Source organism: Heterocephalus glaber, unplaced genomic scaffold (assembly GCF_053883595.1).
Source record: "Heterocephalus glaber isolate CG9 unplaced genomic scaffold, H.glaber_assembly_v1.0 deba00001463, whole genome shotgun sequence".
Classification (NCBI taxonomy): domain Eukaryota; kingdom Metazoa; phylum Chordata; class Mammalia; order Rodentia; family Bathyergidae; genus Heterocephalus; species Heterocephalus glaber.
In genome coordinates, this window is record NW_028258310.1 from 15256200 (window position 1) to 15280906 (window position 24707).

General features: G+C 37.8%; 1 pseudogene; it reads left to right on the forward strand.

Moving 5' to 3' along the window:
• The first annotated feature begins 14078 nt into the window (after window positions 1-14078).
• Window positions 14079-22447, forward strand: LOC147826680 (protein RUFY3 pseudogene; annotated as a pseudogene).
• The last annotated feature ends 2260 nt before the right edge of the window (window positions 22448-24707 follow it).

The window sequence follows — 24707 nt, forward strand, 5'->3', positions numbered from 1 at the left end:
TACCTTCCCATTCATTGTCATCCCCTTAGGAACTGCAATTCTGAAATCATTGCCTTCAAAGAAAAAGATGCTTCTTGCTAGCATGGTCACTGAATAGATCAGGCTCACACTGAGAGAGAAGTTAAGCTGTGTGTGTGTGTGTGTCTGTGTGTGTGTGTGTGTGTATGGGCCTGTGTTTGTGTACACGTGTATGTGTATGCCTTCAAATACTTACTTGCATTTTGGTTTAAAAAGTAAATTTCTAAAAAAAAACATAGGCAGGATTTTTGCATATGTACACTCATATCCACATTCTATTTTCAATTTTTGTCATTGTGGGCAAAGAATAAAAGAACAATGATCCAATAATGATGACAATGACGACTCTCAATCAGCATCACTATTGCAACTTCAACCTTTTTCAAAAAGAAAATCATCATCATCGTCATTATCATCATCACCATTCATAGTCAGAATAGAAAACCGGCATGTTTTAAATTTCATTGCACAACTCCAGAGATCCTTTAATTAGGATTTATAATTGACGTATGTGAAATAATCTACAATGGTTCCATGCAAAAGAAATAAAGCCAGTCCTACTGGCATTTTATGACAACTTGTAACTACAAGACTAATAAACTTAGTGGTAGAAATGCAGCTTCTTGTATTCCATCATCACTAATGCCGTTCATCTTGGCCCCTCCCTTCTTCCCTGTCCTCCCTTACCTCTCACCCTCAACCTTAGAACTAATCTAGACCTTCCGGGTCTCTCTGTACCTGGTCCTTCTCTACTCATCTGCAGCTTGGGGACATGCAAAGTCCCCAGTCCCTCTGTGACAATGGGCCTCAGAAAATCATCAGACCCCTGCCTGCTCACAGTAGTCCCTGAGATGAGTAAGGCAATAAACATCCAAGGGTTCATTTCTTGATCTTTTAAAGCTACAAATGGAAAAGAGCCCAGAAGTTTCTTTATTCGTTTATTCAACAAATATTTGTCATGTGACTACTGAGGTCAAGAGACTGTACTAGTTCCCATCATTTCTCTTCATTAGCATTCAGCCAGTCTGTTATTTGGCATTAAAATCACTCCATTCATGTTTGTTTTCTTCTTTGTCTCCGCATTGAATTTCATGTCACTTCGGCATGGATGTAGTCCTTCTTCTCTTTGCTTATCTAACAAAATTCAAGCCTTTTTCCCACCTTTATTGAAGTATGGCTGATAAATAAAATTGTATATATTTAAGGTACATGATATAATATTTTGACACACGCACACATTGTGAAATATATTACCATAATCAATTCAAGCTAAGTAACATGTCAATCACCTCACATAGTATTTTAATGTGGGTGTGTTTGTATGGGGAGGGAATTTAAGATTAACTTTCTTAGCACATTTCAATTATACAATAAATTATTATTAAGCACAATCACCATGCTCTATATTACACCTCTAGAACTTTCTCATCCTGTATGACAGAACCTTTATACTTTTTGCCCAACATCTTCCAATTTCCTGCAATACCCCAGCCTCTGGCAACCAACATACCACTCTCTATTCTTAAGAATTCATTCACAGATAAAAGTGTTGACAATGATATGTTGAAAAGGAAATACATGTACACTATTGTGGGTATATAAATTGCTTTAATCACTTACAGAAACTATGGAAATTACTCAAAAAATTGAAAATAAAGGTACTCTATGATCCAGCAATCTAATTTCTGGGCACATATTTAAAGGAATTGAAACCTGTGCTTCAGAGAGATACCTGACCCCCCATGTTCATTGCAGCATTATTTGCGTAGCTGGGATATGGAAACAACCTAAATACTTACCAAGAGATGAATGGATAAAGAAAATATGGTGTATATATACAGTAGAATTATTCAGTTTACAAAAAGAAAGTCTGCCATTTGTGCCACATGGATAGACCTAGAGGAAATTATGGTTAGTAACATAAGCCTGATATAGAAAGCCAAAATTAAATGATCTTAGTTATATCTCAAATCTAAAAAAGTCATACTCATAAATGAGGGCCATTCTTCAGTTCTGTCAGTTCTGTCAGTTCCAATGCCAACTCCATGAAGTCTTCTAATATCACCACCATGAGAAATGATCTTCAGCCAGACATCCTAATGCCTTTACAGATACCACTCATGATGAAAACTATTTCATCCTCTTTCCTTATATGTAGTGGAGACCTAGTGACTTACAGCTAATGAATAGAATTTAGCAAAAGTAATGGAATATTACCATTGAGATTAGGTTTGAAAAGAGTGTGACTTTGTTCCTCCCCCCACCAACTCCTTTACCTTCTCTGACAGAAGAAAGCTGCCATATTTTGAGGTGGCTCATGGATACAAATCCATGTGGTCAATTACTGAAGAAACCTCAGACCACAACCAGAGAGGAAGTTCAGCCAAACCATTTTAGGAGTCAGCATAGAAGAGGTGAATGTCACTCGAGTCTTGAGATAACTACAAAGCTAACTAACATTTTAATTGGAGCCATATGAAACACCCTGATGTAGACCTAGCTCAGCCATGCTTAAATTTTTGACCCACAGAAATTGTGAGATAAAGGTGTTATTTTAAATCATTAAAGTTCAAGATTTGATAACATATAATTCTGTAATTATACCTCTTCGTATCATATAGTAATTTATTCATTCACCAAATACTTAGAGGCTATTTACTCTTCTTTCTTCTAATACTATGTTACACAAGATGAACTGGAGAGAAAACAAGGATGGAGAAACAGTGTAATATTACTATTAAGAAGCAAGTCTAGAAATAGATCAGAGTTTGAATTTTCATTTTGGTATTTATTAGCTTATTAGTGTCCTTTCATAAAATAAATTTCTTAAACATGTTTTTGCATCTATAAAATGGGGATAATGATAGAATTTAGAAAGTCTTTTAATGATTTTATGATATCAATTGTATGAGGCACTAAATATTGTGGCTGGCAGGTAATTATCCTGAAATTGATATAGTAATTATTATTATTTTACTTATATTCTTAATTGGTCTCAAAAACTAAGATATTTTGCAAAAAGTACTTCTATTGGGGAACCATACTGCACACAGCCTGTTCTTTGCTTTTCCAGTGATATACTTCTGTTCAAATCTCAAAAAAATCAGAGGAACACAAGTTGAAATTTGTAGTTGTGACCAGGACCAAGACCTTGGTCTAAAGGGTAGGATGAAATTTTCTAAGTAGAAAATGTAAGTAGATCTTCTCTCGGTTAATGGTAATAAAGGAGTGTTAAGTTTGGTTTCCAAGGAGTAATTCACAGAAATTTCTGTTTTGTTCAATGGGAAATGCACAAGCCCAGGAGAGAAGATGTACACATTGCAGCCCTTATTAAATTATTAACATTTCAACAAATTGATTAAATTATTTCAATTTCCCCATGAAAATTTGTTCTTATTGAATCATAGTCTTTCTACTTATCTTGTTTTGGTTTTCTGATTATAAGGATTAACTATTCATGGTAAAAAATGTAGGGAAATATAGAGAAGCATAAAAAATAAATGAAATCACCCAATATTAATCTTCCAAATACATCAATAATTAATATGTGATTGTATTTATTTTTCCAATAATTAATTTATTGTATTCCTATCATATACCAAACACTGTGATTTCCACTTAATTATGCATGTTATCATATTTATTGACATACTCATATATTATATAAAAAGTGAAATGGGAATGTCTGTGCATAGTTTCATATCTTCTTTAAGTTAAGCCCAAGCCTTTATAGGATAGACTTTTGGAAACAATTTTTTATGAAGTACAGAAGACTGTATCAATTAAGTGACTAAACTATAATTAAATAATACTTTAAATTTATTATTTTTCTTCTCATGGCTCCAAGGTTGCTAGTTATACTTCTCTTCAAATATATCATTTCAGTCTTTGTATATTTCCAAAGAATAGCTCTCCAAGAGTAATCTGTTTGGACAGATGGACTTGGGTATTTTTAAACTTTTCATAACTTTTCAAATAGGATGTACCACTCTAGTTTCTAATATAATATATGAGAGTAGTATTCTCTCAACTCTCATTTTAAACATGTACACATAGATTCTTAGGTCAAAATTAGAAATGACCATGCATAATCATCTAAAGCAATAAATTCAGGACTTTTTACCCCTGTAGTGAATTTGGAAACACAGTAGGCTATGACAGACAGCTGAACTTATAGATTGAGAAAGATTTTTCCTTAGGTGTTCTGAGATACTCTCATTTAACAGACATCAAGTTTCAGGCTCTTTTTCAAAGCTGACAATGTATAAATGTTGCTGATAAATGACTGATTGCACAGAGCTGGTAGTGAAAAGCAAACCCCAAGAAAGAAAGAGAGGTACACACACACATACAGAGAGAGGGAGAGAGAGAGAGAAAGAGAGAGGATTTACCTTCATTTTAGCCTAATCTCTGTGGTTGAATATATCTTCTGTATTTCCACTGAAAATGAGACATTTTTATCAGATGTAAAAATCTATGTCAAAAAATCCCCCAAAAGAATAAAACATGCATCAGGTGATAATGGATGTTATTACTGGAAAGAAGTTTTCTATTTCTTTCTTTTTATTTTTTATTTTCCTGACTCTCACTCAACCACAGTAAATTTTAATGTGTGTCACGTTTCCAGCAATTTATATAAAATGAAACTCTTTGGGGAAGATAACACCTGAATGTCCATATGATTTCATGCTGTTCTCTCAACTTAGATCTAAAGGTAATGGCAGTTTCTCGTACTTTCTCCTGGGGAGATGACAACAGAATATGCCAGTTCAAAATGAACGTGTCCCTGTGATGGTATTTTTGATAGGCCTGACTGTGCGTCTGCTCTTAGAAATCACCACCTTCTGTGATCACAGGAAAAACAGGTCCATCTTTTAAGACAGAAATAATTTTTGCTTCACTGAGCACTACTTCTTAAAATTTTTAGTTTCAAATTCTATTGGTTAATCTTCGTGCTGTACTTCATTATGCAAAGAGGTAAAAAATACACTGGTTCCTAAAACAACCTTCGAAATCTAATAGAATACAGTTGGTTCCAGAAGATTTCAGAACTAGAATAATTCTCTTCTTTTTCTAATCTTCTGGATTTACATACACAAACACTCATTTACCCTTTTTACCAGTTGAAGGTTGAGACATACACCACTGATACCCATGGAAGGCATATCTAATGGTTCAACTTCCCAGGTACCTCTCAAATCTATTTCCACCTGAGCTCTCTCACAGGCTTTTCTAAGTTGTTTGTACATCGTTCCTGGACTAAGACCACAGCTTTATAGCCTGGCCTCCCACTTTTCTTTTACTCTCCTTCAATTCATATTTAACCCTTGATTATAACTCTTCAATAGCTTCGTATCATTTTAGACAAAGTTTTAGAGCCTTCAGTAGCCCATGTTTCCCTGAATAATTTGGTTCTCCCTCCCCTTCTCATCTTAGCTCTGGACCCATTAGTTTTTGCTTCAGCTAGGATGCGATTCTTTGAGGAAAATGACACTCACTGTTCATGTGATTTTTATACCAGAGTCTGCAGCATAGTGGTTATGGAAACTTCAGGTACATTTCCCTTTGGTTGGACCTGCTATCCTCTCTTGAAATAATCCATTGGCTTTCCTGCCTCAATGACTAATCCATACTTACCAGTGAAGCTTCATATGTACTCCTCCCTTCCTCTTCAGTATTTTGCTTAACTATTTCTTCTAAAGATGCATCTATCTTTTTTTGAGGATTTTCTTGTAACTATCTATATGTTGCCTATTTTCTACCTGCCATTAACATTCTATGGAAGACAGACTGCTTCTCTTACCCACTACTTGGTAGATACTTTACAGTATCTACTCATTCACTAGGCTCAGTCAGTGGCTACTCAGGATAAATGCTTACTTAACAAATTGGTATGTGTTGAGTAAGAAGATGAATAATCAAATAAAAAGAAGTTAATTTTGCCTATTTATAACAACTCTAACACTCCAGGATTTCACAGGATAAATTACAGTATCTTTGGAAGGGCAGTGTTCCTCCTTTACTTGAAGTATTCTTAGAGACACCTCCTTTAGGAACCTTGCAGTGTCATATAAAATGCAACTGGATAATTAAGCAATACTCTTTAGATAAGCAGTTCTCAACCTTTTGGTTCCCTGAACAGGTTTTGTGGAAGATGATTTTCTTTTTCCCACAGATGATTCAGGGGGTGGTTTTACGATGATTTAAATGCATTACATTTATTGTGTACTTTATTTCTATTACTATTTTATATTGTGGTATATAATGAAATAATTATGTGGCCCACTTTAATGCTGAATCTGAGGGAACCCAGAGCCTGTTTTCCTGCAACTAGATAGCTCAGTATGGGGGTTATAGGTGACAATGATACCTGAAGTGTCTTGCTTATATGCAGCCTACTTTGTAATATCCTTTTTGCTGCTGTCACAACAAAAAAATCCTGCATCACAAGATAGGATGTTAGAAATGGAGACAGACTTTTCTATGCTTTTGTGACACTGGGGATATTCTCTCTTGTAAAGTAAACATACTTCTAAGACCACTGCCATTTCTGATTTCAAACAGTTGATCCTCTTCTAGCACAGACAAAGTCAATTTGTCTGGTTTATTTACAAATGGTTCATGAATCCATTCCTTCTGTGCATGGGAGTCTTTTGTGTTTGGGGGGTAGTGCTCAGACTGTTTTGAAAGTTGAGTTAGGTAATAGTGAACAATCTGGGAAAAAACATTCATGGCTCTGTATATTTAAAAATCTCAATGTTCACTCATTGCCTACATAATTCCAGTTTGACTTTGAATGCAACCACATTATTTGCCAGCCAAAACCCAGTTATCATTCTCTCCTGAAATGGTAGAATGAATTCATTGAGCGGGTTGAGTATGTCACCCTAGTAAACAAGTTTTCTGATCCACACTGTGTAACTGGAATATGCTGCCAGTGGTGACCTTTCTGAAAAATAAATCTGGATTGACTGTCACAACTCAAAAACTCTGGCCATTGATCTACCTTTAGAAAACCCTCTACGTGTAAGAAAAGACATTGTGCTCTGGGTCTGTCTCCTCAGAGTTATGTGCGTGGATGTGAATTAATGTGGTTGAAAATTTTGATCACATTGTGCAAAACATTCTTAAGTTCAGGTGACATTTTTTGGCTAGCTAGCATTTCTGTATGGATGATACAATGTGTAACTCACATTCAGAAATTACCTCTTTGATCTGAGTAGTGAAACCAGAAAACTCTCTGGTCATGGCAGCCACTGTGTCCCAGAATGAGAAATTCAGTTTTCCTCATATGTAATCACTCAAAGATTTGACTAGTACTGCATTGTGATGTTTGGTAACAAAAGTGCACAAAACATATTCTTACGCACATTCTCTGAGAAATATATTTCACAAAAATAAGCATTGTTATCTTGTCAATATCGTGTCAATTTGGATTTTATACCACATTGACTTATTAACGATCTTTGAATTTTAACTTCTAGTATTATCTCTTCCATTACCTTTGGGTTTTTTTCTTCACCTCTCCTTGTTGTTTGATTCTGTTCTCTTTGTTTGGTTTTCAAACACTGATGTAACTCCTTTTTTTAATTTCCAAGTTAGTGCTAAAAAGAGGCTAAAACCAAATTGTTATAGGATAATAAATTTTACTTGAAACAATGATAACATAAGTTTCTGACAATTCAGACATGGACAATTTAACTCAAAACTGTAGGTTATTGCTCCTTGAACTCAATACCTCTCCTCTGTCACAGGAAACTCTATCTTGCCTCTTTCTCACAGTGGGTCTAGATCATGGACCTCCCTTCTCCCTTCTCTCTCATTTTGGTTCTTCCACCAGCATTAAAATCTCAGCTTTTTTGTTTCTTGTTCTGCCCCAAGGGAATGTGTGATATTTTCAGTGTCTATGATATGGATTGAATTGTGGCCACCACAGAGTCAAATGCTGAACTCCTAACCTTTACTAGTTTAGAATGTGAATGCATTCAGAGATAATGTCCTTAAAATGGTAATTGAAAGGAGGTAGTTAGGATAGGCTAAGTACATATAATGGGTATCCTTACAAGAAGAGGAAATCCAGACTCAGACATACATGCAAAGAGAATGAAGACAGTCATTTGCAACCCAAGGAGACACATCAGGAGAAATCAGCTCCACTGAGATTGACAGCTAACTTCTGGACTTTCAGCCTGCAGATCTGTGGGGAAATATATTTCTATTATCTGAGCCATACATCATGTGGTACTTTGTTATGGCAGCCCTAGAAAACTAACACAAACTTTCAACCTCTTTCCACACCTCTGTCAATTTTTTTCAGTTTTTCTGCTTATCAATAAGGCTTTAACTTATGTTGCTAAACCACTTACAATTGTCTTGTGGGTTTTCATTTCATTACTCCTATCCCTGGTGATGTTCATTAATATCAATTAAATATGTGAATTACAGTATTGTGATCAAGAAGCCTCTGAGTGATCACTTACAGGAAAGGAATCTACACTAGAGATTTGTTCATCTCCTTTCTTTCTTTCTTTCTTTCTTTCTTTCTTTCTTTCTTTCTTTCTTTCTCTTTTCTTTCTTTCTTTCTTCCTTTCTTTCTTTCACTGTCTTAGAAGCAGTGACCTCCTTTTGGCCTCAGAGCACTCCATGTTTTCCTTTACAAACCAAGGCTTGAACTCTTCCTAAGCTCTAAAACATCCATTTACAATTATTGATGTCCTTAGTGTGACAATGAGCCCAGAGCTTTTCACACTTTTCTGTCAGTGTCCTCCAAAACTGCCAAGGTCAGCCCAAGAAAACTTGTGGCCAAGCAGCTTGCCAAAGCAAGGCACAGAAACTCACAGGCTATTCTCTGACTAGGCAGCACATGGAGACAACCAAGTGGAAGCCACCTCTAAAGTTCTGCACATCCAGAGAGTCAATGTAAATTCTGCATTCTTATCAAAGCCTTACAAAAATGATTCTGTGCTATGCTTTACACCAGGAACTTAAGATATCTTACCCCCACTTTATCCCTATGCCACTCTAAATGTGGCAGTTACTCATCTTACAAATGCCATAACCACTGTCTTAGCACTTAATGGTAGCCCTCTTTGGATTGCTTACCATGTACTTAACGTGTGTTTGTCTGATCTCTCTAGTTACATTATAACTCTTCTGTGATAGATGTCGTACTCCAGGCTACACTGTGTTCACTCCTAACCAGAACTTCCTACTTAACTTGGAATGTAATGTTGCTGATTTCACCTTAGTTAATCACAAATATCAAACAAAGGGTCATTTGGAGGAAATGTTTTGAGAGGTAATGTAATGCAGAGGTAAGAACTGTGGCCTAATATACATAACATCACAATTTAAGTTTCAACTCTTAACTCTTGCAGTTTCTTTGGTCCCTGCTGGATTATTTTAACTCTTCTGAGCCTCAGTTTCCTCATGCACAAAGTATAAATAACCCAGACATTTGTTATTTTATATGAGAACTGGAGATGAGCCTGGGCATAAAGATGCGTCATAAATTACAAAGTGCTATTCACCTTCAGCACTAGTAGTTTTTAAATTTTTTTCTTAGTGAATGTTTGTAGTACATAATGTTTACATTCTTTGTGGGGAGCTGGTACATGTACATAATATATCTTCATTCCTTTTTTCACCCCCTTGCCCTCCAGTACACCTCCATCTATCTCTTGATTCTCTTCTCTATCTTGTTTTGTAGCTGTTTGCAATACATAATATTCACATGCCTCGTGTGGAGTTGGTACATGTACATAGCACATCTTAATTCCTTTTTTCATCCCTTTTCCTCCCCTCTTTTCCACAAATGGAAAAGGCAGCTTTAGTAGTTTTATCATCATCAATATTGACCTATAGTGAATGGCATCTCTGCAATTTCATTTTCTTCATGAGAAAAAGATGAGATGGTCTGTGGACGACAAAGTTTCTTCTTGTTTTAACATTCTCTCTCCATTTCTCCTTATGGTAATAGTGAGAATGTGTGGGATTGGCTGGGGTGGCTGTGTAGGCCAGACCTTCTAAGTGAGAATTGAAGCCTATATTCAAAGGGCCTCTCACTCACATCCTACTTGGCGGCGAACGGGATCACATCTCCTGTGGGGGCTGTGTGTATCTTTGGGGAAAGGGTGGTGTGATGATATGAAATGCATTTCTGGAAGTGCAGATGGAGAAATGCCAGTCTCCATGAGTTTATGGTTCTAATGACTTTCTCTTCTGCCTGGCATATATCAACTCACAGCTATATCCTTCTGCTTTTAAATTCTTATTCCCAAAAGGATAAGAAGTGAAACCTGAGGATAAATATTTTTTCACTTTCTTTCTAAGTCTATGTTTTTTAATATACCTTCCCGTACCTCAAGACAGAATTCCTTGGCATTTCTTTCTTTTCTTGACAAAGGAGGTAGGAATGAGAATATGTTCAATAGAGATGGAAATGGAACCAACATATATTCACAAACTGCTAAAATGAAGTATTATTTAACACTAGACAGAAACTCTGAGAACACTAAAAGGGTCTAAAGATTTCTCTCAATAGCATTAGTTATAAACATGAAGGTATTTGCAACTCTGTATTTCTTGAGCTTGTTTTACCTCCATATTTTAAATAAAAGGCAAAGTAAGCTATGTGATGGCAGAGGTTTGGCTTCTTCCCTAGGAAAGGTGGCAGTTCTAAAAAATTACTTTAAAAATTGTTTTTATTACTGAAGTTCTCAAGTGAAGAAATGGTTCTTAAATATTTAAAAATGGAAAGAAGAGAATGGAATTAATATGAGAAAATGAAATAATGGAAACAAAGTCTTTGTAAATAAGGAGGGATGGAGGGATTGAAGGGAGGGCAGGGGAAGGGGGAAAAGTAAGAACCAAAGAGATTATGTAAAGGTGTATATTTCCAATGATAAATGTCATTATATTGTATACCTAAAATGTACCAATAAAATAAAAATTTTTTAAAAATTAAAAAAAAAACACACACTCACACACACACACACACACACACACACACACACACACAAATGCCTAACTTCTCTCCAGATTTCCAGAAATGTAAAAGATAAATGGAGAGGTCAGAAGAATTTGATTGTCTTTGGGGAACATGTTACTCATGAGTACAAATTGTTCTTCTCTGAGTTTTGAAACAGATTATTTCACAGATTATAGAACTTCTTGCCCCCAAACTGCAAAGGCTCAAAATTATTGTAGAAATAGTTTACATTCCTGGTCTATATTCTGAGGTAATTTATCATTTTCTCCAGCCAATCACCTTTTCTAATGATACCCTTTTCTCTAATGTTGTAGCATCTTGCATTTTGGTCATGCATGTCACTTATCATCTTGTTCAACTTTAAGCAATTCCATACCTCTTGGATATTTATTCCTAGCATTCTCTCAACTTGGAACAGTTTTCTGCTTATGGCTACCTCATTTATTCTTCAAGTCCCCATTGAAATGTTACTTCCTCCACAACATAATTCTTTAACTTTTGAGTGGAATATTTACCTCCAATTTTATATTTTTAGTACTTTTGTTACTTATGATACTACCCAGTAATTAATTTGACTGGCTTACAAGTTGTGAAGCACCTGTTTTCTTCTTTGATCATAAGCAATTTGCTGCCAAAAATTTCATGTTAATTCCAACCCCAACTCCCAACTACCAGCCAGCGAATGATGAGAACCTCAGGTGTGTGAAGCCCTGCTCTGTCCCTCCGCCCTGCACCTCAATGACCAGTTTAGCTGCAGACACCTTCAGCACTGCCCCCCGGCCTACTGGTTGTGCTACCTGGTTCCACACTACAGAGGCACAGGGGTTGATAAAGGCCATTGTCCTGAGCTCCAGAAGATAGAGCAGAAATGAACAACAGAAAGAAGGCCTCTGTCAGGCTCCTTGATGAAAACTGAAGCCCACTGGAAAAGTGAAGAGAATCTCTGCAATAAAGGCACACCAGACCACTGTACTTGATAAGTTGGAGGGATCATCACCTCCCATCGGAACCTGGACTATCTTCAGGGGAAGGGTGTCTGGAACCTGCAGTAGAACCTTGCAGAGTTCAACCCTGCAGAAGGACAGCGAGATCAATTTGGGACTTGAAGCCAGAAATCTGCAGGAATCTCACAAGTCTGCTACTGGCTTGCTGAGACTCATTGACTTGTATCTGCACAATGCTGCCCATGTTGTCCATTGTGACAGCAGAGACATAGCCTGAAGGAGGCCCTTCATTTTTATCTTTTGTTATTTTCAAAAAAATATTTTGCTCTTATTTTTAATTTTTTCTTTTTCTACTCTGTTAAAATTTTTCTTCTTTTCTTTTTTTTCCCCTTTCTTTTCTCTTTTTTCTCTCTCTCTCTCACTGTCCAACATTGCTCTTCATCTCCCTTTTTGTTCCTTTTCTGGCTTTAATTTGGATTTCTTCTTTATTTTTCTTTCCTTCTTTTTTTCCTTCTCTCAACTGTCATTAGTTTTAAAGGAAAGTAAATACAGTTTCTAGCCACCCTATAGCTGTTAGGTTGTTTGTTCTCATCTGTTCTTTCAATCTGTCTTTTCCTCTTATCTTCAACAGTTTCTTAGAGTTTGTGTGATCTTCCTGTGTGCTCTGGCCTCACTGCTAACCTTTCCCTATCCTTCAACCTATCTATTCTTCCCTCTCCAACTCCTTCTAACTTCCCATCCTGAAGGGTAAAGTTGCTATATTGAAGAGTTTATTCACTATAAACATGTTGGTCTGGTCCTTGATTTTGATTTAATTCACACAGTTAAAGGTGATAGATTAATAACTACCACAAATGATCATTTTCTAAGCTGTGCTTGATGCTATGGTGTTGCTGGTTGTATCACTTGGGCTAAGGAGTTGTGATTGATCTAATCAGTTGTCCTTCCTGGTATAATGAAAATGAGACAGCCTCGGAGTCATTAGAGACTCAAAAACCTAAAGACCAGCTATATCTGGAAGACACTTCTGAGACACAATCACTCCATAATGGTTCTAAATACAAGCAACAAAGATACTTACAATAAGCAACTTTGAAGTATCAACCCAGGAACTAAACCAAGGACAATACCAAAAACAAAAATAAGAAGTCATTTAAGCAAGGCACAAACTCAGACTTCCACCCTACCAAAGGCAAACTCTAGGGGAAACAAGGTAGGAAAGTCTGACAATCAACCACCTGGACACCCTGAACTGATAGCATAGGAAGTATCAAAAGAGATGAATGAGGCCCTAGAAAAATTCAATACAGAAATTTCCCAGACAACTACAGAGATGGTGACCAAAGTGAAAGACATGATTAGAGGCTCTAGAACAGAAACAGATAAAACAAATAGATGAGCTCAGAACCATGCTGGAAGCCATGAATTCCCAGCATAAGAAACAAATGGAAACCATGATCACCCAACATAAGAAAAAAATGGAATCCATGAAACAGATTCAAACAGGTATTCAGGAGATTAAAAACTCCATTGAAAGTATTCACAGCAGACTTAGGAAATGTGAAGATAGAATATCAGACATAGAAAACAGGACTGCGGTTAATGACCATGAAAACAGAGATTTCTTCAAAATTGTAAGGGACCATGAGAAATCAGTCCAACAACTGCTAGATGATGCAAAGAAGAACATAAGTCTGACAGGAGTACATGAAAAAACAGGAGAAAGTACAATAGACATAAAAAAACTGTTCACAGAAGTCACACTAGAAAACTTCCCAGACAGAGGTAGAGAATTGGACATACAGATAAGTGAGGCATATAGAACTCCAACTAGCCATGATTAAAAAATAAAACTACACCTAGACATATAATAGTCAAGATCCCAGAAACCCAACAGAAGAACAAAATCCTACAGGCAGTTAGAGAAAAGAAATAAATCACCTACAAGGAAAAGCCCATCAGAATCATAGAAGACTTCTCAACACAAACTCTCAAGTCAAGGAGAGCCTGGAGTGAAGTATTTCAAGCCCTAAAAGAAAATAACTTCCAACCTAGACTGTTGTATCCTGCAAAATTATCTTCCAAGAGGCTGTGGAGAGGGAGGGGTGTTGAAAAGGGTGGGGAAAGGGTGGGGCTGTTGTGCTGTCATCCGGGCTGGCCCTTGTGCAGGCTGGGCTGGGCGGGCTGTGGGCCTATGGCTCACCTCAGCTTGGACTGGGTGCTGGAGGAGGTGGTGGCCCTTGACTGTGGACAGAGCATGGCTGAGGCCAAGCCACTGCCCGCAGTGGGTGGGGGGAGTTGTGGATCGGAGCTGGGTGATGACACAGACCAGGAGCAGGAGGCAGGGCCGCTGGCCTCCTGGCCTGGTGCTTACAACCAAGTTCACCGATGGCTGCCCCCTTCTTTCTGCTGTACCCAGGCAGCCACAAGCCCCCATGTGCCTCCCCTTCCTGCTGCTGAGCCACCCGAGCTGTGAGGCAGGTGGGCAGCACCCTAATTATCTCATGGCTAAGGAGTGAATAAACCTGATGAACATGGCCAAGCTGAGTATCAAGGGCTTGACTGAATCAGCTCTGAACCTGAGCAGGACTCTGGACTTTGACTACGTGCCCCTTCAGCAGTTCTCCATGGTGATGAAACACTGTCTGAAGCAGGGTTTGAGACCCAAGAAAACTTTTCTTGGACAAAATAAATCCTTCTGGGGGCCTCTAGAACTGGTAGAAAAATGTTCCAGAAGCTCCAGAGATAACAGCAAGTGTTAAAGATCTTCCAGGACTGAAGACACCAGTAGGCAGAGGAAGAGCCTGGCTTCATTTGGCATTAATGCAAAAGAAACTTTCAGAATATATGAAAGCTCTGATCAATAAAACGGAACTTCTCAATGAGTTCTATGAACCAAACGCTCTCATGATGGAAGAAGAAGGAGGTATAATTGCTGGCCTGTTGGTGGGGCTGAATGTCATTGATACTAATTTCTGCATGAAAGGAGATCTGGACTCTCAGGTTGGAATTATTGACTTTTCCATGTATCTCAAGGATGGGAACAGCAGTAAAGGTAGTGAAGGGAATGGTCTGATTACTGCAATTCTAGACCAGAACAGCTACATGGAAGAACTCAACAGACATCTGAATGCGACCATAAATAACCTTCAGGCAAAAGTAGATGCATTTGAAAAATCCAACACTAAACTGACAGAGGAGCTTGCAGTTTCAAACAACAGGATTATTACCTTGCAAGAAGAAATGGAACGAGTTAAAGAAGAAAGCACCTACATATTGGAATCCAATTGGAAAGGTCCTAAGCAATACAGAACTACTGACAGTCAAGCACTGAGTGAAGCAAGAAAACATTTAAAGGAGGAGACACAGTTACAATTGGTTGTAGAGAGGGAGCTGGAGCTCCAGATAGGCATGCAGCAGGAGATGGAGCTGTCCATGAAGATGCTGGAGAAGGACGTCTGTGAGAAGCAGGAGGCGCTGGTATCACTGAGGCTGCAGCTGGACGACTTCAGGGCCCTCAAGCATGAACTGGCCAGAGTTCAGACGTAGGAGTAAAACAGAAAAGTGAACTAAACAGTCATATGGAAGAGAGGTCTAATCAGATGGCTGGTACCATTAAACAACTGGAACAAAGATTGCGCCAGGCTGAGCAAGGCCACCAGTCTGCAAAGTTGGACAACCAGCTCTTCAAACAGGACTTTGGGGACAAGATCAACAGTCTACAGCTGGAAGTGGAGGAGCTGATCTGGCAATGGCACTAGCTTGAGTTAGAACTAAAACAGGAAAGAGAAAGATTACTGAAAAATAGGAGCCTGCCAGGAAAGGATTTGCACAAACCAGACCCCAACTTGGATGAGAGGCACAAAATTCAAGAGGAAAATGTTAAACTAAAAAAGCCCCTGGAAGAAAGTCACAGGCTGCAGTCTCACCCTACAGATGAACAGGGTCAGCTGTTGCTCTGCTGGAAGCCCCAAGTGTGTCAGCTGTGCCAGGACAACAGCCCAAATGTATCTGAATGTGTGTAAGGACTGCAGAAGGACCTTCTGCAGGGCCTGCTCTGTAGAAGTGCTGCCTCTCCCTGAGAGTATCCGGCTCATGTGCCTTGGCAACCCCTGTCAAAAGGAGCTCACACGGGAGTGTTCCAGCAGCCTATCCTGAGGCTGGCAGCCAGGACCATCTTTCTCCTGCTGTCAGGATCCCTAACACCCATCCTCAGAGTCCACAGAGCTGACAGGGATGACTTCATAAGCCAGGTCCAGAGAAAAAGGCATCCTTGGGATGTTGGAAGTTGTGTGCATTTTCCCTAATGACTAGCTCAATGAAAGTTCTGGGTTGAGCCTTTCTTTTTGATATCAAACACAATGTGCAGAGCTTAGTTGGAAGGGCTACTTTTATGAACAGTGATGGTAACACTGGGGTTGATGCACTACAATATGTCCAAGCAGACAGGAATCAGGCTAGAGACATAGCTTAGTGTAAGGTGCTTGTATAGCATGTAGGAGGCCCTGGATTTCCTCCTTCAGGGAAAGAGCAAAGTAGAGATGAAAATGATGTGCTGCTATATGTAAACACTGTTTCCTTTTCACCCCCATAACTACCTCTTAAAGTACCTCTACCAAACTGTAAATCCACACTCGGGGAGAAGAAAGTAAAGAGTAATATAAATCTGAATGTATTGAAAATAGTGTAATAGAATTTCAGAACCAGAATTTGCTGGTCTTGACCTACAAGTATTTCATTAGCAGAACAGGGAAGAACTTGCTTTTTCTCCTTTATGGCTTCAAACTTAAGTCTCTGCCCTTTCCAGAGTCCCCAACTACAAAAAAGCCATCGCTCTTCCCCAGTCCTCCAGGTCATGATGGGAATTTATAAGGAGTTCAGAAGGAAGTTTGTCTTCTACAAATAGGAAGTACTGATGAAACCAAAGCTAAGTCAGGTGTGGAGCACAGCAAGTTGAATTTGTTGATGGCTGAGAACAGTAGCTCAGTATGTATTAAGTGGTTCCTTGAATGAAAAATTCCTTATTTTGAGCTAAGAATCAGAGCTAGTTGACAGGTTGTTTTGGAAAGGATAACACTCAAACATCTCTCAGTAAGAAATCCTTTGGGAACATGGTGTGTTCAGGGCATTACAGAAATGGTAAATGGTGTTTTGATTATGTTACCAGTGTCTGGGTTGTTTGGTTCCAATTAGGACCTAAGAAGATACAACTTTGTAACTGGTTTAGAAATTGGGATATAAATACCCTAGACTATCGTATTATTTGGTAAAATGGTTAAAACTGTGAAAAGCTTGTTGTTCTGTAAGTCTGACCTAAAGTTTTAAGAGTACTAAGGGAAAATAAATTAGTAATTCTGAAAAAAAATTATCTTTCAAAATCGATGGGGAAATCAGATACTTCCATTACAAAGAGCACCTGAGAAATTTCATGAAAACCAAACCAGCACTCCAAAAAATTCTAAGCAATATCCTAGAAAAAGACAATGAAGGTCACAACTCCATGAGGTCCATCAGAGGGAAGCCACCAGGCAAGGCAAGAAACTAAAGGAAAAGGGGAAAAAATTTAAAAAATAAAAGCCAAGAACAGTAAAACATCATGACAAGGATGAGAGGTCACAGAGGAAATTAAAGCAGAAATTAGACAGTTTCTACAAGTAAATGATAATGCAGAAATCTATACAGGAATCTATGGGACACAATGAAAACAGTTCTATGAGGGAAATTCATAGCAGTGAATGCCCATATTAGGAAAACAAAGAGAACTCAAATAAATAACCTAATGCAGAACCTCAAGCTCTTAGAAAAAGAAAAGTATAACAAACCCAAAGCTCATACAAGAGAGGAAATTATAAAGATCAGAGAAGAAATCAATGCAATGGAGACTAAGGGAATGATACAAAAAAATCAATGAATCAAAGAGTTGGTTTGTTGAAAGAATAAATAAAATCAATAAATCTTTAGCCAAAAAAATAAGAAATAAAAGAGTAACAACAGCAAAACATCATGACAAGGATGAATCAGTATCTACCCATTGTAACCATCAATGTTATTGGCCTAAATTCACCAATCAAAAGAAATAGACTGGTAGAAGGGATTAAGAAGCAAAATCTACCAACATACTGTATACAAGAAACACATCTTACTCAAAAAGAAATTCATAGACTGAAAGTAAAAGGATGGAAAACAGTTCTCCATGTGACAGGAAACCAGAAAAAAGCAGGGGTACCAATTTTATTTGCAGACAAAGTAGATTTCAAACCAAAACTAATTAAGAGAGACAAAGATGGTCACTACATCCTTGTGAAGGGAACAATCAAAAAGAAAGAGATGACAATCCTAAATATATATGCATCAAAAACGAATGCCCCCAACTATGCAAAAAATATAAATGGGCATGAAAAATCAAATAAGCATTAACACAATTGTAGTAGGGGACCTAAATACCCCACTATCACAAATAGACAGATCATCTAGACAAAAAATCAACAAATTCTAGAACTGAACCAAGCTATTAAACAAGTGGATTTAATAGATGTTTCAGAGTGTTCCACCACACAAAATCAGAATACACAATCTTTTAGGCTGCATATGGGTCATTCTCAAAAACAGATGACATGCTAACTAATAGAACATGTTTAAGTAAATGTAAAAGAATTGAAGTTACCCCCTGTTTTTTTATCGGACCATGGTGCAATAAAATAGATCAGTAGCATAAGAAACCGCAAAGCCCACACAAACACATGGAAATTGCATGATAGAGAACTCAGTTAAATAACCTAATGCAGAACCTCAAGCTCCTAGAAAAAGAAGAGCATAACAAACCCAAAGCTCATACAAGAGAGTAAATTTTAAATAGCAGAGCAGAAATCAATGCAATGGAGACTAAGAGAATGATACAAAAAAATCAATGAATCAAAGAGTTGGTTTTTTGAAAAAATAAATAAAATCAATAAATCTTTAGCCAACCTTATCAAATAAAGGAAAGAAAAGTCTCAAATCTGTGCAATCAAGAATAAAAAAAGTGAATTCACAAGAGATCCAGAAGAAATCCAGAGGATCAACAATACCTACTTTAAGGACCTGTACTCTAATAAAATGGAAAATGCAGAAGAAATGGACAGGTTCCTAGATACATATGAATTGGCAAAGTTAAATGAAGAAGATATAGAAATTCTAAACATTCCAATTACAATGAGTGAAACTGAAAAAGCAATTAAAAATTTACCAACAAAGAAAAGCCCAGGTCCTGATGGCTTCACTGCTGAATTCTACAAGACATATAAAGAAGAAGTATCGCCATTAATTTTTAAACTCCTGAAGGAAATTGAAAGGGAAGCAAGGCTTCCAAATTCATTCCTGGAAGCAAGTGTTACTTTGATTCCAATATGAGGGAAAGACCCAACCCAAAAAGAGAACTACAGGCTAATTCCGCTGATGAACATAGATGTAAAAATCCTCAACAAGACACTGGCAAATAGAATAGAGAGGGTCATCAAGAAGATCATACACCCTGACCAAGTCGGATTTATCCCAGGGAGGCAAGGATGGTTCAACATACATAAAGCAGTAAATGTAATACACTATAGAGTCAAGAACAAAAAACATATCATCATCTCAATAGATGCAGAAAAGGCATTTGACAAAATCCAACACCAAATCATGATAAAAACCCTAAAGAAAATTGGAATAGAAGGTCTTTATCTCAACCTGATTAAGGCTATCTAAGAAAAACCAATAACCAACATTATACTAAATGGTCAAAACCTGAAAACTTTCATGCTAAAATCAGAAACAAGACAAGGATGCCCACTATCACCACTCCTGTTCAATATAGTTCTGGAAAAATTAGCCACAGCAATTAGAAAAGAAAAAGAAAAAAAAAAGCAATAATGATAGGAACGGAAGAAGTTAAAACTGTCATTATTTGCTAAGGATATGATACTTTACATAGATGCCGAAAAAAAACTCCACCTAAAGATTTCTGATCTTAATTGAAAGATTCAGTAGAATAGCTGGATACAAGGTCAACAATGAAAAACAATAGCCTTCTTGTACACAAACAACAGACTCACTGAGAAAGAAATTAGGGAAACAGTTCCTTTTACAATAACATCCAAAAAAATGAAATATCTAGGAATCAATCTAACAAAGGAAGCAAAAGACCTCTACCCTGAAAACTACAGCACTCTGAAAAAAGAGATCAAAGAGGATATAAGAAAATGTAAGGACATCCCTTGTTCCTGAGTAGGAAGAATCAATATAGTAAAAATGGTCATGCTTCCAACAGTGCTTTATAGATTTAATGCAATGATGATTGAAATTCCAACATTTATTTCACAGAACTAGAGAAAGCAATCCAAAACTTCATTTGGAAACAGAAGAGACCTAGAAGAGCAAAAGCAATTCTAGCCAACAGAGACATGGCAGGGAGTATCACAATTCCCAACTTGAATCTATACTACAAAACTACTATGATAAAAACAGCATGGTACTGGCAAAGAAACAGGCTCAAGGATCAGTGGAATAGATTAGAAGATCCAGAAACAACTCCAGACATACTCAGCCACCTCATCTTTGACAAAGGAGCCAACCACCCTCACTGGAGGAAAGATATTCTATTTAACAAATAGTGTTGGAAAAACTGGATTTCAACATGCCAAAGATTAAAACTAGTCCCATATCTATCACCATGCACTAAACTAAGATCAAAGCAGATTGAAGACCTAACAATTAAAACAGAAACACTAAACTTTCTGGAAGATGAGTTAGGAAGAACTCTTGAAGACATTGGCATAGTAAAAGACTTTATGAACAAAACCTCAGTAGCTTGGGAACTAGCACAAAGAATCAACAACTGGGATCTCATCTTACTGTGGGAGCTCTTTCCAATACATTTTATATATTTTTGGAAGCCAAATAAATGCAAATAACTATTTAGTATATAATTATAATAAACCAGCATAAATATAAAGGCAATAAAGTATATGCATATATATGAGGGGAGGGGAAAGATGAAAAATATAGATTACAGCCAGACATGGTAGTAGCCCTAAATGAATTTCTCAGTGTCTTTCTTCACTCACCCTAGGAGGATTTGAGTTGCTGCAGTTTTAAACAGAAAATTACCACATTCACCAATTGTGGGCCATAAGTATGTTTTTAGTAGTGCTTTGCTTATGTACAAAGGAAAGATCTGTAATATGCATTATATGTAATATTTTATTTTAACTTTCCTTTCAAAATATATGTTTTCTGATTATTATCATGAGCTGTAAAGCAAAAGATCAATATCTGTTATTCTCCCAAATAAATTTTCAGGATTCATTGGGAAATAAAAAACTTCTGTACTGCAAGAGAAACCACAAATAGAGCTAAGAGACAACCTACAATATGGGGAAAAATTTTAGCAACTGTATCTCAGACAAAGGACTACTATTTAGAATATATAAGGAACTCAAAAAAAATCAGACCTCCCCAAATTTAAAGACCCAATTCAAAAATGGGCATCTGAAATGAACAGACATTTCTCACACAAAGAAGAAAAAGCAGCAAAAAGCATTTGAAAAAATGTTCAACATCACTGGTCATTCAAGAGATGCAGATGAAAACAACACTGAGATTCCACCTCACCCCAGAAAGAATAGCTGCTATCAAGAATTCAACCAATGAGTCACGCGGAAGACTCTGAATTACCCCACTGCAGACAGGCAGGTCTGCCCACACCCTACCGAGGTCCCCAGTCTTGCAGAACAAGCCGAATCAGCCTGCTCCAGACAGGCAGGTGTGCCCATGCCCTACTGAGGTCCCCAGTCCTGCGGAACACATCGAATCAGCCAGCTGCAGACAGGCAGCCAGCTGGTTCCAAACTACAAAGACACAGAGGACACCAGACCACCAGACCAAGGTACTGAGTCCTGCTGCTCCTGGCCCAGAGATAAGGGTTTCCCAGTCACCATCACTCTCTCTGCTCCCAGCCAAGAGCAAAGGGCTTTTGGGCCACCTTCTGTCCCTCTGCTCCTGGCCCCGAAGAAGGGGTTTCTCGGCCACCATTCCTCCCACCACTCCTGGCCCAGAGGTAGGGGCTTCTGAGCTGCCATCCCACGGCTCCTGGTCCAGATGAAGGTGATACCTGGCCACCATCCCTCCTGCTGCTCCCAGCCCACAGGAAAGGGCTTTTGGGTCACCATCCCTACTGCTGATCCCGGCCCCTGTCCCACCTCTCCCAGCTCGGAGGAGATAATCTGTGCAGGCGCTAACAGCCCCCTGCCCCAGTAGAAATGAGAAAACACATAAATAAGTCTCAAAAACAGACTTCCAGAAAACCTACAGCAACCCCAAATGGAAATGAGATGGAACACTCTGATACTCAACAACCTGAACCCACTGAACTGGCAACAAAAGGGGATCTGGAAAAAATGAAATCAGAAATAATTTCTCAGATAACAGGAGAAATTGTGCCCCTAGTGTAAGACATGATTAATAAATCTAGAGAGGAGCTGAGGAACATGATGGAATCCAAACATAAGAAACAAAGGGAATCCATAAAACAGATGCAAATAGATTTCCAGGACATGAAAAACTCCATTGAAAGTCTATACAGCAGAATGAGCAAATATGAGGATAGAATTTCACATATAGAAGATAAGATTGCAATTAGTGAATAGGAAAAGAAAAATTGCTTCAAAAGTATAAGGGAACATGAGAAATCAATCCAGCAGCTGCTAGATGATGCAAAGAAGAATAACATAAGACTGATTGGGCTCAGTGAAGAAACAGGAGAGAGTGGAGATGACATAAAAAATCTCTTCACATTAGTAATGGCAGAAAGCTTCCCAAGCAGGGGAAAAGAACTTGACATACAGATAAGTGAGGCATATAGGACTCTAGCTAGCCTTGATCAAAAAAATCTACACATAGGCATATAATTGTTAAGATTCCAGAAAAACAACAGAAGAACAAAGTTCTACAAGCAGTCAGAGAAAAGAAACAAATCACATACAAAGGAAAGCCCATCAGAATCACAGCAGACTTCTCAACCGAAACCATCAAGGCAAGAAGGGCTTGGAGTGAAATATTCCAAGCCCTAAAAGAAAACAGCCTCCAACCCAGATTGATGTACCCTGCAAAACTATCTTTCAAAATTGATGGAGAAATAAGATGCTTTCATGACAAAGAGCACCTGAGGAACATTGTCAATACCAAACGAGCACTCCAAAGAATTTTACACAATATCCTAGGAACAGACATTGAGGATCACAACCCCAGGAAGCAAAGCAGAATGAACCCATCTGGCATGACCAGAAAGCAAATGTAAAGGGGGATAACCCAACAAAAAGAAAAAGTCATGGCAATGACAAGTCAATACATTTCAGTTATAAGCATCAATGTTAATGATCTCAATTCACCAGTCAAAAGAAATAGACTGGCAGAATGGGTCATCAAGAAGCAAAATCCAACAATATGCTGCATACAAGAAACACACTTAATTCAAAAGAAAACTCATAGACTGAAAGATAAGGGGTGGAAAACAGTACTCCATGTGACAGGAACCTGAAAAAAAGCAGGAGTAGCTACCCTCTTTGCAGATCAAGTAGATTTCAAACCAACACTGATTAAGAGAGATGAAGGAGGACACTACATCCTTGTAAAGGGAACAATCCAAGAGGAAGAGATGACAATCATAAATATCTACGCACCAAACACTAGTGCACCCAACTATATAAAACAAATACTAACGGACATGAAAAGTCATATATGCACTAATACAATTGGAGTGGGGGACCTCAACACACCACTGTCACAAATAGATAGATCAACTAGACTAAAAATAAGTAATGAAATACTAGAACTCAATCGAACTCTTGAACAAATGAACTTAACAGATGTTTACAGAGTCTTCCACTCCACAAAATCAGAATACACATTCTTCTGAGCTGTGCATGGGTCATTCTCAAAAATAGACCACATAGTCACACATAGAACATGTTTAAGAAAGTGCAAAGGAATTGAAGTTATCCCCTGTATATTATCAGACCATACTGCGATGAAATTGGAGATCCATACCAAAAGAAACTCAAAAAATTTCATAAACACGTGGAAATTGAATAACATACTTCTGAATTAAAGAAGAAATCAGACAGTTCCTTCAATTAAATGACAATGACAATACAACATATCGGAATCTATGGGTCACAATGAAAGCAGTCTTACGAGGGAAATTCATAGCAGTGAATACGCATATTAGGAAAACAGAACGAGCCCAATTAAACAACCTGATGCTGAACCTCAAGCTTCTAGGAAAAGAAGAACAGGACAAACCCAAAGCTCATACAAGGGAGGAAATTATAAAGATCAGAGGAGAAATCAATGCAATGGAGACTAAGAGAATGATACAAAAAATCAATGAAGCCAAGAGCTGGTTCTTTGAAAGAATCAATAAAATTGACAAACCCTTAGCCAACCTTGTCAGAAAAAGGAAAGAAAAGGCCCAAATCCATGCAATTAGGAATGAAGAGGGTGAAATTGCAACAGACCCGGCAGAAATCCAGAAGATCATCAATACCTACTTCCAGAACCTATACACCAATAAGATGGACAACACAGAAGAAATGGACAGATTCCTAGATACATATGAAGTACCACAGTTGAACGAAGAAGACCTAAAAATTCTGAACAACCCAATATCAACCAATGAAATTGGAAATGTAATTAAAAACTTATCAACTAAGAAAAGCCGGGGCCCTGATGGCTTCATT